Source organism: Choloepus didactylus, chromosome 5, assembly GCF_015220235.1.
Source record: "Choloepus didactylus isolate mChoDid1 chromosome 5, mChoDid1.pri, whole genome shotgun sequence".
In the NCBI taxonomy this organism is placed as follows: domain Eukaryota; kingdom Metazoa; phylum Chordata; class Mammalia; order Pilosa; family Megalonychidae; genus Choloepus; species Choloepus didactylus.
Genome location: NC_051311.1, coordinates 111794645 through 111816536, shown reverse-complemented (window position 1 = coordinate 111816536; position 21892 = coordinate 111794645). Strand labels below are relative to the sequence as shown.

Here is a 21892-nt window from a genome sequence, read left to right as displayed (position 1 = left end):
GAATTACTGGGTCATATGTTTAACTTTTTTAGGAACTGCTGAAGTTTGTTTTTTTTTTTTCCAGAGTGGCTGCATAATATTACAATCTCATCAGGAATGTTTGAGGGTTCCAATCTCTGCACATCCTTGTCAACACTTGTTATTGTCTGTCTTATTATTTTAACCATCCGGGTGGATATGAGTTGGTATCTCACTGTGGTTTTTATTTGCCTTTCCCCAGTAACCAATGATGCTGAATATTTTTTAAGGTACTTATTGGTTATTTGTGCATTTTCTTTAGAAATGTCTATTCAAATCCTTGCCCACTTTTAAATTGGATTGTCTTTTTATTGTAAGTTATTTATATATTCTGGATACAAATTCATTATCAGATATATGATTTGCAAATATTTTCTCTTATTCTTTGAGTTATCTTTTCACTTTCTTGATGGTGTCCTTTTGTTTTTTGTTTTTTGTTTTTTGTTTTTTTTTGTTTTCCTACATTATCTTCTAGGAGTTTTATGGTACTTTCTTTTATATTGAGATCTTTGGTCCATTTTGAGTTAATTTTTGTGTAGGGGGTGAGGTAGGGGTCCTCTTTCATTCTTTTGGATATGGATATCCAACTCTCCCAGCCCCATTTGTTGAAAAGACCATTATGACTCAGTTCAGTGACTTTGGGGGCCTTATCAAAGATCAGTCGGCCATAGATCTGAGGGTCTATCTCCGAAATCTCAATTCGATTCCATTGATCTATATGTCTATCTTTGTGCCAGTACCATGCTGTTTTGGCAACTGTGGCTTTATAATAAGCTTCGAAGTCAGGGAGTGTAAGTCCTCCCACTTTGTTTTTCTTTTTTAGAGTGTCTTAGGCAATTCGAGGCATCTTCCCTTTCCAAATAAATTTGATAACTAGCTTTTCCGAGTCTGCAAAGTAGGTTGTTGGAATTTTGATTGGGATTGCATTGAATCTGTAGATGAGTTTGGGTAGAATTGACATCTTAATGACATTTAGCCTTCCTATCCATGAACATGGAATATTTTTCCATCTTTTAAGGTCCCCTTCTATTTCGTTTAGTAGAGTTATGTAGTTTTCTTTGTATAGGTCTTTTACATCTTTGGTTAAGTTTATTCCTAGGTACTTGATTTTTTTAGTTGCTATTGAAAATGGTATCTTTTTCTTGAGTGTCTCTTCAGTTTGTTCATTTCTAGCATATAAAAACATTACTGAATTATGTGCATTAACCTTGTATCCCGCTACTTTGCTAAATTTGTTTATTAGCTCTAGTAGCTGTATCGTCGATTTCTCAGGGTTTTCTAGATATAAGATCATATCATCTGCAAACAATGACAGTTTTACTTCTTCTTTTCCAATTTGGATGCCTTTTATTTCTTTGTCTTGCCGGATTGCCCTGGCTAGCACTTCCAGCACAATGTTGAATAACAGTGGTGACAGCGGGCATCCTTGTCTTGTTCCTGATCTTAGAGGGAAGGCTTTCAGTCTCTCACCATTGAGTACTATGCTGGCTGTGGGTTTTTCATATATGCTCTTTATCATGTTGAGGAAGTTTCCTTCAATTCCTACCTTTTGAAGTGTTTTTATCAAAAAGGGATGTTGGATTTTGTCAAATGCTTTTTCAGCATCTATTGAGATGATCAATTGATTTTTCGCTTTTGACTTGTTAATGTGTTGTAATACATTGATTGATTTTCTTATGTTGAACCATCCTTGCATGCCTGGAATAAACCCCACTTGGTCATGGTGTATGATTTTTTTAATGTGTCTTTGGATTCGATTTGCAAGTATTTTGTTGAGGATTTTTACATCTATATTCATTAGGGAGATTGGCCGGTAGTTTTCCTTTTTTGTAACATCTTTACCTGGTTTTGGTATTAGATTGATGTTAGCTTCATAAAATGAGTTAGGTAGTGTTCCATTTTCTTCAATGTTTTGAAAGAGTTTGAGTAAGATTGGTGTCAGTTCTTTCTGGAAAGTTTGGTAGAATTCCCCTGTGAAGCCATCTGGCCCTGGGCATTTATTTATGGGAAGATTTTTGATGACTGATTGGATCTCTTTGCTTGTGATGGGTTGGTTGAGGTCTTCTGTTTCTTCTCTGGTCAGTCTAGGTTGTTCATATGTTTCCAGGAAATTGTCCATTTCCTTTACATTATCCAGTTTGTTGCCATACAGTTGTTCATAGTATCCTCTTGTAATTTTTTTAATTTCTTCAGGATCTGCAGTTATGTCACCTTTTTCATTCATTATTTTGTTTCTATGGGTCTTCTCTCTTTTTGATTTTGTCAGTCTAGCGAGGGGCCTGTCAATCTTGTTGATCTTCTCAAAGAACTAACTTTTGGTGACATTTATCCTCTCTATTGTTTTTTTGTTCTCTATGTCATTTATTTCTGCTTTAATCCTTGTTATTTCTTTTCTTGTACTTGGTTTAGGATTGGTTTGCTGTTCATTTTCTAGCTTCTTCAGTTGATCCATTAGTTCTTTGATTTTGGCTCTTTCTTCCTTTTTAATATATGCGTTTAGTGCTATAAATTTCCCCCTTAGCACTGCTTTTGCTGCATCCCATAGGTTTTGGTATGTTGTGTTCTCATTTTCATTGGTCTCTATATATTTAGCAATTTCTCTTGCTATTTCTTCTTGAACCCACTGATTGTTTAGGAGTGTGTTGTTTAACCTCCAGGTATTTGTGAATTTTCTAAGTCTCTGATGGTTATTGACTTCTAATTGTATTCCATTGTGGTCAGAGAATGTGCTTTGAATAATTTCAATCTTTTTAAATTTATTGAGGCTTGCTTTATGTCCCAGCATATGATCTATTCTGGAGAAAGTTCCATGAGCACTAGAAAAGTATGTGTATCCTGGTGATTTGGGATGTAATGTCCTGTATATGTCTGTTAAATCTAATTCATTTATCAGATTGTTTAGGTTTTCAATTTCCTTATTGGTCTTCTGTCTGGTTGATCTATCTATAGGAGAGAGTGATGTGTTGAAGTCTCCCACAATTATTGTGGAAACATCAATTGCTTCCTTTAGTTTTGCCAGTGTTTCTCTCATGTATTTTGTGGCACCTTGATTGGGTGCATAGACATTTACGATTGTTATTTCTTCTTGCTGAATTGCCCCTTTTATTAGTACGTAGTGGCTTCTTTGTCTCTCAAAACATCCCTGCATTTGAAGTCTGTTTTATCTGAGATTAATATTGCTACACCTGCTTTCTTTTGGCTGTAGCTTGCATGAAATATTTTTTTCCATCCTTTCACTTTCAGTTTCTTTGTGCCCCTGTGTCTAAGATGGGTCTCTTGTATGCAACATATTGATGGTTCATTTTTTTTGATCCATTCTGCGAATCTATATCTTTTAATTGGGGAGTTTAATCCATTTACATTCAACGTTATAACCGTGAAGGCATTTCTTGAATTGGCCATCTTATCCTTTGGTTTATGTTTGTCATATTTTTCCCCTCTGTCTATTAATATCCTTTATTGTACCCATACTGAATCTCTTTAGTACTGAACCTTTCTCCAAGTCTCTCTGTCCTGTCTTTGTTTCTCTGTCTGTAGGGCTCCCTTTAGTATCTCCAGTAGGGCAGGACTCTTGTTAGCAAATTCTCTCAGCATTTGTTTGTCTGTGAAAAATTTAAGCTCTCCCTCGAATTTGAAGGAGAGCTTTGCTGGATAAAGTATTCTTGGCTGGAAATTTTTCTCACTCAGAATTTTAAATATATCTTGCCACTGCCTTCTTGCCTCCATGGTGGCTGCTGTGTAGTCACTACTTAGTCTTATGCTGTTTCCTTTGTATGTGGTGAATTGCTTTTCTCTTGCTGCTTTCAGAACTTGCTCCTTCTCTTCTGTGTTTGATAGTGTGATCAGTATATGTCTCGGAGTGGGTTTATTTGGATTTATTCTATTTGGAGTTCACTGAGCATTTATGATTTGTGTATTTATGTTGTTTAGAAGATTTGGGAAGTTTTCCCCAACAATTTCTTTGAATACTCTTCCTAGACCTTTACCCTTTTCTTCCCCTTCTGGGACACCAATGAGTCTTATATTTGGACCTTTTATATTATCTATCATATCCCTGAGGTCCATTTCGATTTTTTCAATTTTTTTCCCCATTCTTTCTTTTATGCTTTCATTTTCCATTCTGTCATCTTCCAGGTCACTGTTTCGTTGTTCAACTTCCTCTAGTCTTGTACTATGAGTGTCCAGAATCTTTTTAATTTGGTCAACAGTTTCTTTAATTTCCATAAGATCATCCATTTTTTTATTGAGTCTTGCAATGTCTTCTTTATGCTCTTCTAGGGTCTTCTTGATTTCCTTTATCTCCCGTACTATGGTCTCATTGTTCATCTTTAGTTCTTTGAGTAGTTGCTCTAGGTGCTGTGTCTCTTCTGGTCTTTTGATTTGGGTGCTTGGGCTTGGGTTATCCATATCGTCTGGTTTTTTCATATGCTTTATAATTTTCTGTTGTTTTTGGCCTCGTGGCATTTGCTGAACTTGATAGGGTTCTTTTAGGATTTGTAGACCAATTGAAGTCCTTATCTCTAATTTATCAGATCTACAGCTTCGTGGAGTACACTTTCTCTAACTAACCAGCAGGTGGCGTCCACGAGCCACCTGTTCTCCACAAGCCAGTTCTCCCCTGCTTAGCCTTTTTGGTGAGTGGGGGAGTGAGTCTTGTGGGGTCCAATTGGTGTACCAAGCTTGAGTGTGTAGTTGGTGTTGCCTGCCCTGTATATGGGGCGTGTTTCTGGGCAGTCAGTGAGGGGGGGGTGGCTCTAACAATCAAATCTCCCTGGTGATCCTAGAGTTTTAAAGCTGCTGCAATAGTCTAATCCTTCAGTTCAGTCCTGCCACAGTTTGTCTCTGCCACTGACCCACAAGTCCTTGGTATTGGCGTATGGCTCCTGAGACTTGCAAGTGGACCCCTCTTCCAGGCCGTGCACCCCGGGTCCTCTGTTGAGGGATGACTGTGCTATGTGACAGGTGAGTGCCGTCCCCCCAGGGCAGTTCTGGGCTGCTGGGCTGTGTAGGGAGGCTCCCAGTCTGCTGAAATGATGGCTGAATGGGGCTTTGTTAATTCACACTGCTCTACCTTCCCAACTCTGGGACAATCAGCTGAGGTTGCAGGGAAGGCTAATGTCCATGCCCAGTTTTGTGGTGTGTGCCTGTTATTTGAAGCACTTCCGTCACACTGGGTTGTCTGGGGCAGTTCTGGGCTATGGGGCTGGCAATGGGCAGGAGTGTTTCCTGTCCACCAGGATGGTGGCTGTGAGCGGACACCCCCCTTTTCTTGGGAAGTTGTGGTGTTTAGTGAATTTTCTCAGCCACTGGATTATTGCGTTTTGTCTCAGAGCTCTCCTAGTTCTGGTCTTGACTTGACCTGCCCAAATGGTAAGTCTTTGAAGCTTTCTGTATTGGGCTTCTTAGAGTAATTGTTTTAGAAAAAGAAAAAAGGATAAAAAAAAACAAAAAAAAAAAAAAAAACGGGCCCTCCTCAGAGATCTAATGGGTTATTGAAATGCTAAGAGACAAAGCAACCAGGGCCATTAAGGAAAGGTCCACAGGGCAGAGAGATCAGCTTTTCTTCGGGATTTGCATATGTGCCTCAGGGCCCTTTCCCTTTCTATGTTCACCAGAACTCCAAAAATCCTCCGCTTTTATTTTGGAGTTTTTCGTGTTGTTTTTTTTCTATGCCTGTCTCCTCTCTGCTGGGCTGGCTGCTCTCAGATTCTCTGGTGTCTGGTCTCAGTGTATAGATTTCTCTGATCTCAGCAGTTCCACGTTTTCATGAGTGTTGTATGAAGTATGCCCAAAGTCAGATTGCTCTGTGGTGTCCAGTCCACGCAGTTCCTGGCTTTCTACCTACTTTCCTGGAGGAGTAAAAACTCCCAGGTTGTCAAAGCAGTCAAACACCCCAGTTTGCCAGTCACTAACTGTTGCACCTGCTGTACCGTATGTTGGTTGCGAAACGACTGGATTCATTTTTAAGGTTAAACTCAGAAGGGCACTGCAGCCGACTGCTAAGCAAACCTTCTTCCTATTGGTGAATGGATAGCATGGTGAGCGTTTCCACACCAATTTCTCAAGTCGATGGTGTCCTTTTAAGCACAAAAGTTTTAATTTGTTGAAGTCCAATTTATCTGTTTTCTTTTTGTTGCTTTTGCTTTGGGAGTCATATCTAAGAAACTGTTGCCTTATCCAGGGTCTCAAAGATTTACACCTATGCTTTCTTCTAAGAGTTTTATGGTTTTAGCTCTTACATTTTAGTTTACATTCTGTTATGAGTTGATTTTTGCTTATGGTGTGAAATAAGTGTCCATCTTCATTCTTTTGCATGTGAATATAAGTGTTCTAGTTTGCTAATGCTGCAGAATGCAAAACACCAGAGATGGAGAGGCTTTTATAAAATGGGGGTTTATTTCACTACACAGTTACAGTCTTAAGGCCACAAAGCATCCAAGGTAACACCTCAGCAATCGGGTACCTTCACCGGAAGATGGCCAATGGCGTCTGGAAAACCTCTGTTAGCTGGGAAGGCAGCTGGCGTCTGCTCCAAAGCTCCAGCCTCAAAACGGCTTTCTCCCAGGACATTCCTCTCTAGCAAGCTTGCTCCTCTTCAAAACATCACTCCCAGCTGCACTCCATTTCCTCCCCACAGTCAGCTCATTTATATAGCTCCACTGATCAAGGCCCACCCTGAATGGGCGGGGCCACGCTTCCATGGGAACATCTCATCAGAATCATTACCCACAGCTGGGTGGGGCACATTCCAAGCAAATCTCTGCTCCACAAGACTACAAAGATAATGGCATTTGGGGGACACAATACACTCAAACCGGCACAATAAGGTTCTGCCAATACCATTTGTTGAGAAGACTCTTCTTTCTCCATTGATTTATCTTGACACCCTTGGTCAAAAATCAATTGAACATTGTATAATATCATTTTGTGCAGGGTGAGTAGAAATAAAATTCAGTCTTTACTTTCAGGTTGAAAAAAAAAATCAATTGAACAAAAATGTAAGGGTTTGTTTCTGGACTCTCAGTTATAGTCTATGGATTTATATATATGTTCTATGTCAGTACCACACTGTGTTGATTACTGTAGCATTGTAGAAAGCTTTGAATGCAGGAAGTGTATGCCTTCCAACTTTGTTCTTTTTCAAGATTGTTTTGGCTATGCTTTTATTTTATATCACATTCACATTTTAAAGATATTTTCCCTGGCATGAAAATTATATGTTGGCAGTCATTTTCTTTTAACATTTTAAATATGTCCTTCAATTGTATCTGGCTTTTGTTGTTTCTGGTGAAAATTCAGTGATATTTCTTATTGGCAATCTTTCAGAGGCATATCTCTTTTATTTCCTGTGGTAAATCTAACATTTTTCCTTTTAGTTTTTTCCATTTTTATTATGGTGTGTCTAGATGTGGTTTTGGTTTTGTTTATTCTGCTTGGCATTCAGAGATCTGTTTGAATGTATGGCTTGATTTATGTTATTAGTTTTGAAAAGTTATATGCCAGGATTCTTCATACATTGCTACTGTCTGCTCTCTCATCTACTGTTGGGACTCCTGTGTATTTTCTCTCCTTTTTTCTCACTGAGTTTTCATCTGAATATGTTCTAGTTATTCTATATCTGCGATTAAATCCATGTATTAGATTCTTACTTTCAGTATTGTCTTAATCAGTTCTACATTTCCCACTTTATTCTTAATAGATTCCTATTTTCTTATAAATTCTCCATTCTTTTTTTTATTTTCATAAATATATTTGTCATAGTATTTTAGAGTCTTTAGTGATAACTCCAATATCTGGATCTCCTTTACCTCTATTTCTATTCTCTATTTTTTTCTGAGTTTTTGGTTATTTGTTCCTATTTCTTGCCTTGTCTAGTAATATTTAATGGGATATTTGACATCCTGTATGAAATCGCCCCACAGAGAATACTTATTTCCATTTTTTCAGGTGAATATATGGCCAATCACCTTGATCTAGCCAAGAGTGATTCTGTTGGGGCTGGTCTGGCTCTAAATTACCCTCATTCCTTGGACATAGGCCTAACTTTTAGGGTATAATCTTATTATGGCCTCAATTGAAATCATCAGGGTGTTTCTTAGATTCTTTCTACTTTTGTGAGCCCTGAACTCTAACCTACATCTCAGTATTGCCATACGGCTAAAATCTTTGCCCAGAACGTTAGCATCCCACTAGTTTCTGCTAGGTTTCTGGAAATCTTGCTTTTTGTACATACTTTTGAAGTTGGCAAACTCTTTGCAGGGAAACTGCATTAGAATTTCAGGCTCGCATTTTTGTGTTTCTTATTCCTCAAGTTTTGACCTTATTGGCTGCTCTCAACTCCAAACTCTGTCTCTTTATCCCAGTGAGAATACTAAAAGCCAGGTTTGGCCTCCGTTCCTCTCTACTGCAATCAGCAAATGCCTCGAAGGAAAACACAGGGCATAGGCTCAATTCAGGGTGCCCCCCTTCTCTGCAGGACTGCTGCTTCTCAAGTCATACCTGCCTCAGGTGTTCTCTGATGTCCTTAAGCAGTTGTTTTATCATTTCATACTTGATTTGGGCAAGAGGGTTAGTCTGATATAAACTCCTCTGTCATAGCTGCAAGTGGAGTTTCCCAGCCTTCTTTTGAAAAGTATACAAGGAAATTCCTACTTTGGGCTGCACCATAATTCTGTCATATCAAAGAGTAATATATCATGAAATAGTCAGACACATTCATAATACTATTATTTGAGGAGGTTTTATGGGTGACCAAGTACTTGGCATTAAATAAATCCTAAGAGTCCCCCCAAATTATAAGTCTGTGATACAACATTAACAAAATATATAAGAATTTAAAATTCTAAAATCAATCTGGGTTTACTTGTGCTATATGTAAAGGACCTCAACATATAGGATGTGTATATATGTTAAAGAAAAATCTTCATTTTTTTTCAATATTTTGACCCGTTGTGAATATGCCAGCTATCATTAACATTTAGTTCACTGTATTTTTTCCTTGTCTTAGAATGTAGACAATATTTTCAGGTACGAAAATTTGTGTGACCCAAGTCTTCTTAAAATGTCTCTAAAAGTTTGAACTACTTGCTATATTTTCTCTTTGTAGCTTTTCTTAAATATCAAACAGAATCGTTCTATGGATTTTAGTTCTATCATAAAATATTCTAGTAGAAACAAAATTATTTATTGATGTTGATAATGATCAGGGTGTTTTTCCACTGAACATTAGTTTAAAGTAATGATTGGCAAAGTAATTCTCTCTTTCTTTACTTTGCCCTAGTTTTTGCAAGTTGTAAGTATAGCTAACAAGTATCGGAACAGGAACTAATCATTTCTGTATACTCAGTGTCATTGATACTTTGGCAGTCATCAAAAGCCTTGACATTTTATTATGATCTACACAAATGATTTCCTTGAAAAAGGAATCTTTATTTTGATTCATAGAATTGTAGAAATAGGTATGATACCTTACAGATTATATATAAGTGCTTTTGGTAGGGATCAATTTAAGACTTTGGAATAAGAAATACTGGATATGCATTCAGTAGAATGCAAGAGCCTTTGGCAATTATCCTGAACCTATATGGATTCAGGTTCAGCTTTGTCTTTGCTAAGCTAGCTTACAACTCTGTGCAATAACAACTTTGATAATCCATTCCTGTTGGGGTGAACCCATTGTAAATGGGATCTTTTGCAAATGATATTTGTAGTTAAGGTGGCCAACTGAATCAGGTTGAGCTTTACTCCAGATTACTAGACTTCTTCATAAGCAGAATGAAATTCAGATAGGGAGAGAAAACCATATGGAGGAGAAGCTGGAAGAGAAAGGAGAAGACGCTGCCAAGTGAATTGCCATGTGATGGAAAGGCCAAGGACCCAAAGATCGCTGGCAGCTAGCCCCAGCATGCCACAGTCTTCAGGGAGAAGGTATGGTCTTGCTGATTGAGAGTTTATAAACCTTTGATGTGTGTTCATTCTATTTTTCTATGTGGGTCACGTTTTTAGCTTTTCGAGAGTTAGACATTTTTTTCTCTAAATGTTGTCTTCACAATTATAGCATACACACTTAATCTTGTATTTTCAGTAGCTAATCATATCTGTAGTGAACTGATATTTTTATCTCCCCCTCACTCCCAAAAAAGGCAGGAACCCAGACTTGTGTTTTCCTTTTCTTTCCCACCCACCTACACTCCCTAAACCTCATTAAAACCAATTTTTCTATTATCTGGGATTGTAGTTTCAGTTTTCTTATTAAAGGCAAGTGTGGTGGTTCAAAGCTGTATGTGCCCCAGAGAAACATGTTCTTTAACCTAATCCGTTCCTGTGGGCATGAACCCCTAGTAAGTGGGATCTTTGGATGAGGTTACTTCAGTTAAGTTGTGGTCCACCTCAATCAGGGTGGGTCTTTTTTTTTTTTTTTTGCTTTAAAAATAGTTTATTTCTACCTTCACAAACACATGAGTTTGAACATTATGCAAGGCACCTCAAATTAAATAACAATCTATATTAGAATATGTTTATCTTAGACATTTAAGATAAGGTAGATCTTAAAAGCAAATGAGTGCCAATTACAAGGGGGTAGGGAGGGGATTTGGGTACCATCAAGAAGGTGCATGCATTTCCTACAGTGTTTTTTGAAGCAGGCAGGAAGATAGTTATCCAAGATTAGAATATCCAGGAGCAGCACGTCTATGTTTCTTTGTCCACATAATAAGACCCCAAAAGTACTTCCCTAAGGTGCAAAGACTTTCCATTGGTCAGTCTTGGTACCAGTAATAACAGAATATGATTACTAAACATCTTCCATGTGGTTTTCATTAAAAAAAAAAAAAACATGTTTCACGTAAAAGCTTCATAATGTAATCCAGAGACAACATGTCTAAAATGTGAAGCCAGGATGGCTATTTCTGATAATCTTTTCATTTTTTCAGTGTTTTTTTACTTTTATAAATATGCCCACAGTTTACTACCAGCTTAAACATGTAGAAAACACTTTCCTCTGAGCACCATGATTTACCTTTCAGAAGCCTCTCTGGAACCACAATCCCAGTCTAAGGAGAAAAGCCCTGATTTCTATTCAAATTTACTCCCTCTCCCAAATCATTTAGTGTTGACTTGAGCAAATACCAGATACAAATGAAGTTTTGTGGGCTGAGGCCCAAATAATATTTATTAATAATTTCACAATGATCTAGTTAAGAAAACAGACAAAAAATGAATAATTTCACTTTATAAAAAGCCCCAATTTGAAATTTAAACAAGACACAGAAGTGAAAACAATGAAATGTCACTTCAATCTGAGATGGGACAGTCTTTACAGCAGTAACAACAAAGCTACAGCAACATCCTGGAGTCTGTCCTCCTATGGGACTACACTGATAACTTTTGAAATAGATGCTGACGGCTTGGAGAGACGTAGGTAGAGTCCAAATTTGTTTTCAATCCCTGCGAATGTTGCAACTGCCGATTTGTAGCCCCCAGTGTCATCAGAATTGGGAGCAGGCAGTATGATCCTGGATTTAGGAACTGGCTCTGAACCCTTTGGTTTTACTCCCCCCAAATCAATGTAGAACAATCACTGTAGCAATTCCTAAGTCAGCAAAGTTACATCAGACTTGCACGAGGATCAAAATACATGAGCACCAGCTCCTTTCCAAAAGGCTTTGAACCTTCTTCCCACAATATCTTTTTAAAGCGGTCTATAACTCCTCTGTTAAGTGTTTTGGCCAGCCCAGGCAGCCACCTGTAATCTTGTCTTGATAACATCAGTATGGTCACTAAAGATGCCTCAGGCATACCAGCTATAGCACCAGCTAAGAGCAGGCTTCCCAGGCTTATCTGTCCATCCTCCTTTGCTAAGGAAGCCATCACATGAGCATAGCATGGGAAGAAGATGGCCGAGGAAGGAATGTCCCACAGAAAGCATTCTTTGGCACCCTTGTAGATCCCAAAGAACCCCAGGTCCCAAACGACAGACAGAGCTCTAACTTGAGGACCAATGGTGATTTCTCCAGCTATTTGCAAGCAGATCTTGACAATTTCTAAAGGATTTGTGAAAATCACCTGGGAACCTCCTGAGAGCCTCCAGCAAGAATTTCTGCTGCAAGTGGCACCGAACCATTTTTGTGCATAAATTTATCCCTCCCAAAATCATTCACTGTAAGTTTTATGGCCTTCTCTTGGTGCAACTCCCAATAACTGCAGCAAGAAACCTCTGTACGGTCCAAAGAAGCCTTCATAGCATAGCACTTTCTTAAGACAATCAAAGCTACTTTTATACATAAGTTCTCCCACAAAATAGCCAGTAGATCATTGGTTTTGCATTCAAGTTTTACAAGATCGATAGGATACATGACAGTGGCTCCAACAGCTCCAGCAACAGAACCTAGAGCAAACCTGTAAGCCAACTCGGCAACCTGTATGAGAATTGGTCAAGCCCAATCTGGCAGTCTTCTGCCTCTGGGCCTCAGCCAAGTTGTAGGGCAGCTTTCCCTCTTCCAGAGGAGCAATTCGTTCAATGTCTGCTAAGGTAGTCTGTCCCTGTGGCTCATATAAATCTACTAACTGAAACAAGATGTCAACTTCCATGGATGTAACCTGACCAAATTTCTGAGCTGCCGGAACAAACTCCTCCTTAGTCACCTCTACATCTTCTCTGTTGCCAGCCAAGTGCTGTAGATCTCTCTAATAAGTTCCATGTTGTTAAGGAGCAAATTAAATCCATTAAAATGCCAACTGTTGGCAGTCTTCCACAAAAGGTGTCAAGATGTGGGGGTGGATGGCGACCATGATGTCTTGGAAGGCAGTAGCTGTGACTCTCCCAGTCCTGGCATTGTCCTGTTGCACAAATGCTTGCTTTGTGTGCTCCAACTGTACCTCCAGTAAAAACTGAGGGAATTCTGCATATGTCAGAAGTCTTTTTCTTTCTTTTCCAAAATGTAGTTGCACAAATTCTGAATCCCAGTTAAATGGAATATGTTGGTGAATTGTGGTCTGTCCAAAAAACTTGCTTAACATCCTCAAAAGTAACTTCTCCTTTGCCAACTCTGTCAAACAACTGCAACACCACCACCAAGAAAGCATCAGGAGCACAGAGAACAGACTCAAATGCTACAAATTCTTGAAAGGGTATTAGTCCATCTTTGGTCTGATCCAAACTTAGAAGTTTCACAGTTTGGGGATTAGGTAGGCTTTCTCCAAAAATGTTCACGTGTCATGACAAAGTCATTGGAAGACATGAAAAATTCACCATTTTTTTCAATGCTTGCATACTTCAAAAATATTGTTCCAAGCTCAGCTAGATCTGTTCTCTTGGTTGAAGTCACCTTGGCGGCCACTATGCTTCACCCCGGGTGGGGGTATAGCGGGTCTACTCAGTGACTTGCTCGCACTAAGTACCCGGGCGGCTCCCTTCCCATCCGGACAGCGCCAGGAGAGGCGATAAGCCCAGCAGCGTGCATGAGTCACGCGGGCGTCACCAGCCCATTGGCTGGGCCGGGCCAGAGCCTCCAGGGCACATGTGATCCAGGTGGTCTCCACCCTGCTGTCTGGCAGGGCCAGGGGCCAGGGTAGATCTTAATCCTATTACTGGAGTTCTTTATAAGCCAAATGAAATTCAGATATGTATGGGGAGAAAGCCACAGGAAGCAAGAGACTGAACATCAACAGAATTTGGAAGAGAAAGGAGAGACCAGGAGACACTACCATGTCCCTTGCCATGTGACAAGCTAAGGACCAACGATCACAGCAGCCAGTCCCAGGACACCACAGTCTTCAGGAAGAGAGCATCGCTTTGATGATACTTTGATTTGGAATTTTGCCCAGCCTCAAACTAGGAGCAAATAAATTCCCATTGCTGACCCATTTGATGGTATTTGCTTGATCAGCCTAGGAAACTAAAACAGCAAGTCTTAAAAATAATCAGCACTTATATGTTGTGGTAGGTTGAATTATGTACCCAAGAAAAAACATGTTCTTGATCCATTCCTGTGGGTGTGAAACCATTGTAAATTGGACCATTTAAAGATGCTATTTTAAATTAAGGTGTGGCCAAATTGAATCAGGGTGTGTCTTAATCATAATATTGGGGATTTTATGAGGAGAAAGCCACCTAGAGAAGAAGCTGGGAGTCAGCAGAACCCAGGAGGGAAAGGAGAGGAAACCACCAAGTACATTGCCAATTGACAGAAAAGCCAAGGATTCCGGCAGTCGGCCCCAGAAGGACACAGACTTCAGGGAGAAAGCATCACCTTGCTGACAACTGGACTTTGTACTTCTCCTAGGCTCAAAACTGTGAGCCAGTAAATTCCTGTTGTTTAAGCCGACCCATTTTGTGCTGTGATCACATCCAGGAAACTAAGACATGTGGATTTAACAATAATGATTTCCTAGACCTCTATTACTGCTTGCATCCCCTACTATCTTCTGGTGTTTTTGTGTGTTTGGTATTTGAGTATTAGCAATTATTTCAAGAAGGGTCAATGTATGGTAAACTAGGTATGAAAATGTCTTGATTTCACTTTTTTGGGGGTGAATTTGGTTGCATATAGATTTCTATTTTCGAAGTTATATTCCTTTAACATTCTGATAATGTTAATTCATTATCTTCTTTTATTGTTGATGAGAAGCCTGATATCAATCTCATTCTTTTTCCTTTATGAATACTTTTTTTTCTTTCTGTCTCTCACTGGAGGCTTTTAAAATTTTTTGCTGTTCCAAAATTTATTTTGAAATTATTTTCAAGTTATGTAAGAGTTGCAAGACCAGTGCAAACAACCTCCATATCCCCTTTACCCAAATGTCCCCATTCTTAGCGTTTACTATTTCTCTCTCTCACTCTTTTTCTCATACACCATTATTTTTCTTTTTCTAAATCATTTGAGAGCAAATTACAGACATGATGCCCAAATATGTCAGTGTGTTTTGCCCCCAAACATAGAAACTCTTTTACATAAAAATACAATAATCCAAAGTAGGAATGTAGCATTAAGGCAACACTACTTTCAATCCACAGATTCCATTCAAATTTTATCAAATGTCCCAACAATGTATGTGTGTGTGTGTGTTCTTCTCTTTTCCAGCATCAATTGTATCTAGTTTTCATGTGACGTTAATCTCTTTCAATTTGGAACATTTCCTCATTCTTTCCCTGTCTGATATTACCTTGAGAGTTAAAAAAAAATACAAGCCATTTATTTTGTAAGATGTCCCTCAATCTGTGTCCAGCTGATGTTTCTTTATGTCCAGACTTAGGCCTAGCAAATACTGGTAAGACTGTAATAGAAATGATTTGTGCTTTTCTCAGTGCATCATATCTGGAATTACCTGGTGTCCACCTGTCCCACCACTGATGACACTAATCTTGATCACTTGATCACACTGGTTTCCACAGGTTTCTCCATTGTAAAGTCATGTCCCCCTTGTAATTGGTAAGTATATTGAAGGAAGGAAGATATTAGACTGTATATGTATCAGAGGTTCATCAAACCTCTATCTAGCCGCCTTTGCATCTATTGACGGCTCTCCCCTGACTTAATCACTGCCATGCTGGTTGCCCCATATGATGATTTTATATTTCTGTCATTCTTTCAACATTTATTAGCAGGCATTCTACTAAGAAAGACCTTTCCCTTATCTCCCCTGTGTGTGTGTGTGTGTGTGTGTGTGTGTGTGTGTGTGTGTGTGTGTGTGTCGGTATGGACTTGTGGATTTCTGTTTTATTCACTGGGTTGTAAAAAATTTCTATCCTTATTTTAATGCTCAAATTGTCCAAGATTTGGCCAGTACAAGCCCGTTCAAAGCTGGCTCCTGTGACCTTTTGACATGCTCAGTTATTCTTTAAGTACCTTCTTACTTCCAGGCACACTCAAGTATTCCAGGCCCATTTTGCACTTTCTTAGTCCTGTCTGGAATCAGCTATTTACCCAGTGATTCTGAGTTTGTTTTAGTGGAAGATGGAATTTTGAAACTAAAATGTGGGCACTTAACTTATGTTCATGGTTTCTGTTACTAGATTGTCATTGCTTTTAGGCCCTCTCAGTTGAGGGGGCTAGGAGATATGTTTGTATAAATGTACACACATACATACACATACATAATGATAGATACTTATCTGTGAATATACGTATGTCTATTTTTATAAAAGTAAACATGAGTTCACATTGATACCTCCAATTCCAATCTAACAGTTCAGGGATCTTTGCAGATGTATTTTGTTGTCATGTGACTTTAATCTCTCTCAATCTGGAATAGTTCCTCAGTCCTCATTTTCCTATTTGTAACTCATTCTCCTTACCACCTCCCCACCTGCTTCCACTGATGCCTACTTGGTACCTGGCTCCCACACCCCCTTGAACTCACTGCTGCCCCCTTTGTCCATTGCCCCACCACCTCTTCAGCCCCTGGGCCCACTGGTACCTCTTGTGCCTTTGGCTTTGCTGGCCCTTCCCAAGAAAGAGAAGTGAAAGAAAGGAAACCAAATAGATAGAGGAAAAAGAGTAAGAGAGGGCTTTTCTTCTAAGCATCAATGGTATGAAATTTTACTCTGATGTTTCTAAATTTGGATTTTTTTTTTTTTTCCTATTGAATTTATCTGTCTGATAGCACTTGGTAGACTGTTTAGACTAAGGAATCCTATCACTTTTCAGCTCTTAGAAATTTTTGGCTTTATTTCTCTAATCATAGCTTTTTCTTTTTGTATTTATTCTCCCCTTACAGAAATTCTTTACATCAGATGTTAGAACTTCTGGGTCTATTTTATGTCTCTTAAAATTTTCTTCATAGTTTACATCTCATTACCTCTGTTTTATTTTCCAAGGGAACTCCTCAGCTCTGTTTCCAACTCATCAGTATATTCTACAGTAAATTCAATATATTATTGAGCCTATTTATAAAGTTATGTATTTTAACACATATTTTTTTCATTTCTGAAAACTTTTAACTGATTATTTGTATTTCTACTCATTCTTATTTCATAACCACCTGTTCTTATTTTATGTGTTTGATTTGATTCCCTGTTTTATTTCTCCTATAGTATTAACTATTCTTTGAAGTCCTTTTATTATTTCATTTTCTCAGGTGTAAGTTCTTTCTTGGAAGGGGAGGCTGCATTCATTGACAATCTTTCATGGCATTGCCATGGAGTTGGTAAATCTTATTTGAACAGAAATCTCTGACAGAAATCTCCTGCATATGTGAGGGGCTGTGGCATTCTCTTACATAGGACCTACATCGATTCCTTTATATAGTATATTCCCCATTATGTAGCATGATGTGGCTTTAGCGAGGGCAGTATTTTCTTTCAGGATAGCCATCTTGACTTCTTAGCGCAACAGCTGAGATGTGCTCCTCATGTAGATACCCTAAAGATTTCCTGCTATAATAGCTTATCACTGTAATGACTTCCCACACAATGGATGCTTCCTAAGCTTGTGGCTGTGGGTTTGGCTCATGCTATGACTACTGTGTTGGTTTGGCTATATTATATCCCCCAGGAAAACCCATGAACTTTTAATCCAATCTCATGGGATATTGGGATTAGGTTTGTTTCCATGCAGATGTGACCCACCCAACTGTGAGTGACATCTTTGATTATGGTATGACCTCTTGATTGAATGTTTCCATGGAAGTGTGGCCCTGCCCATTTAGCCTGGGTGTTGCTTTGTTTACCTGTGCACTACAAGAGCTCAGATAGAAAGAGCTCAGAGTGTTACAGCTTACAGAGACATTTTGAAGACAGCCGTTGAAAGCTGACTTGTTGGAGATGCCATTTTGAAACACAGTCTGGAAGCAAGCGAACGCCAGCCTTGTGCCTTCCTAGCTAACAGAAGTTTTCCGGATGCCAATGGTCTTTCTCCAGTGATGGTACCCTTTGTTGATGCCTTATCTTGGACACTTTATGGCCTTCAGACTATAACTTTGTAACCAAATAAACCCCCTTTATAAAAGCCAATCCATTTCTGGTATGTTGCATAAAGGCAGCATTAGCAAACCGAAATAGCTACTAATCTTTCTTTCAGTGATACCTTATAGCTTCAGGGCAACTCAGAGTTTCCATTCTTATTTTAAGCAAGACCTTTTATCTTCCTTCCTTCCTTCCTTCCTTCCTCCCTCCCTCCCTCCCTCCTTTCCTTCCTTCCTTCCTTCCTTCTCTGGTTGGTGTGGGAGGAAGAGATATCAGCATGTGTTTAGTCCACATCTTAGAACCAGAATCTATTTTTTTTTAATTAGTATCTATATGTTAATACTTAAGTAAATGATGACCCTTTATGTCTTTAGGGTCTAAAGATCGAATCTAACTCTTCTTCATATTAAGAGTCAAAGGCTCTTCTGAATCATGCTCATCCATGGGCAGCCATATATAGCACCACAGTGAAAACATAGTTCCTGGGAGAGCAACTCCTTTAACATGTTTAGGATGGATATTATAACATTGAAGAGCACTGGCATTTTGTCTGCATCTCCTATTTGATTAAACTTATACTTTCATTTATCTTTAATTGAATTAAGTGTTTCTGGAAGTTAAGTAGCTTCTCTCGATAATCAGCCAAAGATTTTTGACAGATAATTATTTGGGAGTCTGACTGATGGTCCTTCAGAAGCATGAATCTGTTGTATCAACCTCTCTGACCTTTAAAATTTTGATGATCTATTAAAAAAGATTTGGCAATTTATATTGCTTTTAATTACATAGCCTGGCTTGTGCCAGGTAACTTTATCTTCTGCTACCACAATAGCATTTCATTTCAGTGTTGCTATGTAATGTAATCTTTCTGAAAGCATTTTAGGTGGAAATTTGGAACCTGAATTTAAGTCAACAGGCAACTATACAGTGTGTGATACCAGGGCAAATAACAGGATCACCAGCTGATGGAAGGACTCCTCCTTTACTTGAATAAATTTGTCTATGTGTAGGCAACATCACCTACAAAACAACTTACTCCTCAATTCTCTTTTGACATAAATTGAGAAAAAAGCATGTTTTAGAGTCAAGGAAACATGGTCTTTTGTTAAATATCTAATATAATGAACTAGGGAATAGGGAAAAAAAATGTTAGTCCTGAGCTAAGAAGAAGCAACCAAATTGGTTTCTGTACCAGATGGGTCTCCTCTGGTTGTATGTGAAAGGAAACAACTCCAAGTAGCTGAGGAAAAAGAATATATTGGTTTGTGTAACAGAAAATTCTAGGGGGTAGATGCAAGGCTCATATAATATCATCAGGATCCAGAATTGCTACATCTCTCTGTTCTGCTATCCTCCTATGTGTAGGCTTAATTCTCAAGCTTATCTCCAAACCTAAATCCTTCTAGGTTCGAGTTCAGATGGGAAAGGGAGAAAGCGTCTTCTCTGGCAATTTCTGCAGTCCTGGGATTGTAATGAGACCATTACAAGGGGACCCAATCTCCTGGGGGGATCCGTTGCTCTGACTGGCCAGGGACCAAGATGTTTGCCGCACAGAACACGTGGATGGAAAGGGGGAGGCAGGAAAATGGCTCCCCAAGGAAATGTGCAAATGAACGTAAAGAACCAGGAAATGGATATTGAACAACTGCAAAATATTTTACAGATGTGGTTGGATATGGAAGACACAGAGAATATAGGTTAAAAAGTTGGGTCCAATTTTAGAGAGTCTGAAGGTGACTGTGAGTTTCTGTTTGATTACACAGCTAATCAGAATATAAAGATTTTTTTTATTTTCTAATTAGACTTGTTATCAATCTTAATATGTCTGTTCATTTATGTATGATTAAAGAAATCTTAGAAAAGTTCAAACTAAAATAAAAGTATATGAGTAAGAAATAGAAAAAGTAAATGATTCATTAATTGATCTATGTGCACTTGAGGCTCTCCTTTTTTTTAAATTATGATGACATGGAAAACTTTGGTATTCCACCTGGCTCTGGTGAGTAAGTAAATAATAGTAAAATTCTGTTTGCTAGCAAAGTAGAGCTAAACCAAGCTATGTTGTTTGTTGTTGCCATAAATCCCAGATATGCTTCTGTGCTTCTGCTCAGAATTCAATAATTCTATTTTACGAACTCACCCAGTATAGCATAAATATAAGTAAAATATGATTGTAGTATGGTATTCTAGCCTCAGAACTGATCTAGAACACCCTTCCACTGAGGTCTTAACACAGATATAAAGGGAAGAACAGAACAACAACAAGAAAACAAGCAGCTGCTTGCTTTGTGAACAGCACACACCTTTCCCTGTCACTGCCCCCACACCACACCCACGCAGCCAGATGAACACTTGGAACTGAATTGTTCTCCCCATGGACCATTACCTGGCTTGTGACTGCACTTAGGCTTCAACAATAATAAATTTAATGTGTGGTTTGTCTTAGGGGTATTTACATTATAAAATGAAATTCTTGAAGTTGAAATAAACCCTGGGTGGGAGCCGTAACTGGGATTGTGAGAAGAAGTTCTTTGAGAAGATGTTCTTCTCCATTTTCTGGGGAGCAGTAAACATAACCTATGTGTTTTTCCACAGTGTTTCTGCTTAACCTCACTGTATACTTGCAAGCGGTTAAAATGGGAAATTTTAGGTTGTATGTATGTTACCAGAATAAATATGTTTTTAAAAACCATAGGACTGTACAATGCAAAGAGTGAAACCTAAACTATGGGCTATTGTTAATAATATAATATTGTTTCATCAGTTGTAACAAAGGTACCACACTAATGCAAAATGTTAATAGCTGTGAAAACTGTGTGTGTGTGTGTGTGTGTGTGTGTGTGTGTTGGAGATATGTGGTGACTCTGTACATTTGGAATAAGTTTCTGTATACCTACAACCTGCTCTAATTTAAAAATATTGAAAAAGTGCATCAACTTCTCTGTATGTCAGTGTGTTTGTGTGTGTGTAACCCAAAGATACTAGACTCTTCCTCTCTTCCAGTTCATGAGCGAGTGAATAAATAAAGACTTGGCAGCCATCTCAAAGAGGCTGCTGACACCTGCTCGGGACAAATCCCAGGGCAACGTGCCTTCTATCTTTATTGCATGTTCTGCACAAAGGGCTAAACTTTGTTTATGCTCCATCCAGCTAGAGAGATTATATTTCATGGCCAGCTGGTTCCCTATGAGGCAGAATTTGGCTCCTTAAGTATAGTAGTTGTCTAGATAAATGTTTAAATTGTTTCATAAAGATCATAAAATTGCTTTTTCTTTGTAGTTTTCTTAACTTTTCATTAGTCTAATAGGGATTATGTGTATGTTTGTTGACAAAATTGTGTTTTGTTTTTCCCCTAAGAACAGTATAAAAAGACCAAACATTTTATTTCTGTAGAAGAAATTCCTTCTACTTCATTATTATTCACAGCAAATTCCTCCCGAGGTTGTGAATTTTATCATAATGGGTCTGGAGTTATTGGCTTTCAATTAATATAAATATTCTCAAAATTTTATGTGCATGAGTGTATGTGTGTATGTGTGTGTGTGTGTTTTCCTTTTGTTCTAATTCCTTTTGGTGCTATGTGGTACTTTCTGCATTCACCTCTCTCACTATAGCCTTGTATGTTTAGAATTTAAAAATTAAAGCACAATGAAAAATCTTAAGACCCATGAACACATAAACATATCAAAGCTCCGCAGTGAATAACCACTGTATCTATTGCAGCACCTTGCACACAATATGCATTGTCTTGTTTGGAATTTGAGTGAAAACCATGTAAACAGTCTTGAATTATCTGTTTTACTCTCCCCTAATCAAAAATGAATTGTACTATAAACTCTTTTCATAAATCTTCTATTATGAGTTATTTTGATGTTTATGCTGCTCATTTTCATGGAGCCCTAACCTGCCAATGTGGGCTGTATCCTTACGAGTACAGTGAACACAGATGTGACAAAGCTTCAGTCTGTTTCA

At 38.5% G+C, this 21892-nt stretch overlaps 1 pseudogene; it reads right to left on the bottom strand.

Moving 5' to 3' along the window:
• Positions 1-11380: 11380 nt before the first annotated feature.
• Positions 11381-16396, bottom strand: LOC119535411 (annotated as a pseudogene).
• Between the last annotated feature and the right edge of the window lie 5496 nt (positions 16397-21892).